Source organism: Pyxicephalus adspersus, chromosome 6 (genome assembly GCF_032062135.1).
Source record: "Pyxicephalus adspersus chromosome 6, UCB_Pads_2.0, whole genome shotgun sequence".
NCBI classification, from domain to species: Eukaryota; Metazoa; Chordata; class Amphibia; order Anura; family Pyxicephalidae; genus Pyxicephalus; species Pyxicephalus adspersus.
In genome coordinates, this window is record NC_092863.1 from 16,542,232 (window position 1) to 16,546,341 (window position 4,110).

Consider the following 4,110-nt stretch of genomic DNA (forward strand, 5'->3'; position numbering starts at 1 on the left):
ATGTTAAAAAAGCCATAAGGAACAAGAAAAGGGCATTCCAAAAATATAAAAATGAAGGATCACCTTCATCGTTTGAAAACTATAAAGAATATAACAAAAGATGCAAACTCCCAAACTCAGGGTTTGAACTACAGGGGTCTGTGCTCCAAACTCCTAAGTACTCAAATCCTTCAGGCCTCTCCTCAGTCCTGTACCATACCTGGTCTCAGGCACCAACTCTACAACAACAAAGTGGTCCATAGCTATTTTAAAATTCTGACCTGGGAAAGGGATGGGGGAGTCTGGCGCACCCATTCCTAGCAATACGCTTTTGATCTGGATCCAAACAAAGATCTGCCAAGCATTAACCACAGCTATATCCAAGACTTTAATCTCTACCCAGGTAAAATGGAGGAAGATGTTGCCAAATATCCATTAAATTTGTCCTCACATACTCCAAGACTACAGAAGATAAAGACTGAATAGAGATGGAGACATTATCCTGCCCCTGTACACAGCATTGGTCAGACCTCATCTGGAAAGTGCAGTCCAGTTTCTGGCACCAGTTCACAAAAAGTACATTGTGGAACTGGAGAGAGTGCAGAGAAGGGCAACTAAACTAATAAAAGGAATGGGGAATTACAGCACTAAACTTTGCTGTTGTCAAGATTTTTTTTTCTTTGATGTAGGTGGGGAGTAGAAAATAAGCTTTTACCTGCTGAGTAAACAAAGTAGAATGATTTTTCCTTACAGATGAACTAATCTTATTCACCAAAATGCTTTTTACCCAGAAAGTGACCAATCATTTATAATGGCTGTTGCTAGCAATTATGTCTTGTGAAAAAGAATTAATGGTAATTGACATTACCATTGGGACGAAGGCAGGTATGCTAAATTTAAAGCTAATAAGGAGTTTAGAGAAAGGTATTTGTTGTTTGTTGTGCCAGACTATACTTTAACCTTTATTAATTCTGGATGGCATTATACAGAAAAAGCAAAAACTAATTATTCAGCAGATGCTGTGGAGTTATTATGATGGCATCTATTGCATTGCGTCTAAATGATTTGCTGTCTGGGGATCCTGTGCTGTGCTCCAGTATTAAACACTGTTTATTTTGTCCATCAATGTCATTTGCAATAGCAAGGAGAACTAAGAAATATCAGCAGCCCCTGCTTTACTTTAGCCGTGCAACCTGATGTATTTATCAGCATCCCCAGCACACACTATGAGGCTGTGCTCAACTGAATGGGATTTTAGAGGCAGATTATATTCTATCCTGCACAATCATTGGCTACTGGCATTCTCTGCTCCCAGTCACCAGGGTCTGTTGTACCTACCTACCCTACCAGGGTCGTTAAGCTGGGCAAACTTACTGCTGGTGTATTAATAATCGAATTTACTGTTGCTGACCCTGCCTGCTTCTGACCCTGCGAGTGTATCCTGCCTTGACATACTTTTTGCAAGTGATCCCTCCACAAGGCCCTTTTTTGCAAGGGCCTTGTGTTTTGCCCTTGTATACCTTGTCTGGTGGTCTGTGTACACTAAGGGCCTGATTTATTAAAGCTCTCCAAGGCTGGAAAGAATACACTTTCATCAGTGAAGCTGGGTGATCCAGAAATCCTGGAATGGATTTATTTAATGTCATTTGCTATTTGTTAGTCCTGGATCAGATCCATCCCAGGTTTGTTGGATCACCCAGCTTCACTGGTGAAAGTGTATTCTCTCCAGCCTTGGAGAGCTTTAATAAATCAGGGCCTTAATCTTGGGGTCACCTTTGTGCTGGGAAATGCAACCAGTCTCCTGAGCCTGAGCAGGTGCTACTATAGGTGAAGCGTGCCGTGTTTGAGTGGGGAACTGGTGTCTGGTGGGTACTGTTGTTGGACCAGGGCCTTACAGAAAGTCTTTTAACATCACTTTTATAGTTACACCATGTACTCCATTTAGACCCTGCAACTACAACAACCACTACCCCTTCCATGTCTGCCATGAAAATGGTTCTTGTTCCTAAAATATGCATTGAGCTGGACAGTTGGGAATCTTCTCAATATTTCCTGATTCAACAGCCTCTGCCTGGTTAAGTACGAAGACTGGAGTCAGTATTCTGGATAACAGGGATGGACTTCTCTGTGACACCAGTACTGTTTTAAAGAGGATAGAACTTCAAACAAAAGAGTAAAGTGACAAATGGGTCCAAAGACTAAATAGTAAATTTTTCAAATGAATAAATGTAGCCAGAATAATTGAAAATTAATTAATTTGCAAAGCATTCAGCAAGAAGAACAGGGAACAGCATACAAGATTACCAAATCAGTTACAAGCAGCAGGCAGAAGAGGACCATAGGCACATGTACACGTCATAAAGTGCAGTAACAGCCCCAGGTGGAGGGAAAATATTAAAGTGCATTTTAGGCAAAATTAACATAGATAATACCTTTAAAACACAAAATCTTTCCTAATTAAATTTAATTCAACTTGAAAAAAATCAATGGTCCATATAGTAAACTCGTTCCAAAGTTGTTAACTTTAAGGTCATTGCAAATAACAAGGGGGGATTTCTTTTTGTGTAGGAAAATATGTTAAACCTTTGTAAGAAAGTCTATAGTAACAGCAATGCAAATATATAATAGATTTCTCCAAGGAGCTAATTATAGCCAGTTCTGTAGATTGTTTGAAAAAAGTGTAGGTGTTTATAAATGCTCAAAAATTGGCTATTTCCATAAGAAACAATGCTGTTGACATTTCAGGGGTCTTAGGTGACCAGGAAAGAATTTGTGCTCCCATTGATGAAAATTGGCCACAAGAAGGTTTGCCTTCCTCTGGATAGACTAAACTCATAAATTTAAATAAATAGTCTTTCTAATGGGGCCACCGCCTTTATCTGATGTCAGCATTCTATGATTGTGCACATTATTTATATTATAGATACGTAATTCATCTTGTGCATAATACTATTGGTCAGTAAAACATTGCTTTGCTCATTGTTTATAAAACACAGTGTAAACATTACTTTAACCTTTATTACATGAATGTTACAGTACGTCAAGGCTTAACAGTACTTTCATCTCTGAGTTTATGCAGTTTGTGAGGGTGTGAAAATGTCTGATGTAAAGCATCATAAGAAATATACAACTCCTCCACCTTTCTGTAGCGCAGTTTTACAAACACACCATAACTAACAATCTCCAGCAGTTCAACCCAAGAATTAATTATCAATAAACCTAAGGAAGCACATATGAGCAGAAGCACATAAAGGTTGCTCAGATTTCTACAACGCCTTCTATTCCAACTATAAATAGAAAGACAAAGCAGGAAGCTTCAAACCGTGTTGACAGACCAAGATCTAGTAAGTTGTATATCCATCTCTATTCATCTCAGTTATCACTATGAGATCCAACATGAAGTACGGTTGCTCTTCCTTTGGAACCTACAAGAGTGGAAACACAGGTGGTCATTCTACAAAAATGTTCAGTCATTTGTCAGGAGGTCATCATGGAGGATCTCATCTAGGAAAGCTCAACTTTTCTCACAACAGTGGGACACACATGTCCCATCATCATGGAGGGTCCAATGTTTCTTATCATGGAAGTTCCCATCCTTCTCATCATGGAGGCTCCCATAACTCTCACAATGGAGGATCCTATTCATCCCATCTTGGAGGAGGATCCCACTTATCTAACTATGGTGGATCAAATCTGAGCAATCATGGAAGCTCCCACTCATCCCATCATGGAAGCTCCCATCTGTCCCACTATGGAGGAGGTCCTCATTTAAGTTTTCATGGTGGATCACATCTTTCCCATCATAAATCCCATCTTAGCTCTTCCCATACATCTCATTGTGGAAACTCTACTAAGATGCATCATGGAAGCTCTAACATGTCCCGTCATGGAGGATCTTACGGAGGATCTTATGGAGGAAGTCACATATCACACCATGGAGGCTCTAACACCATTCATAATGGTAGTCATCACAAATCTGTGAGTTCCTCTGTTGGATCAGGCTGCAAATCAGTTTCATTCTCCAAGCATTCTTCCATGAGTAATCACGGAGGTCATTGTCAAGGTTCAAACTTTGGTAGCCAAGGCAGTTGGAAGAGTGATGGCCTGCTCAGCATCAATGAGAAAGAAACC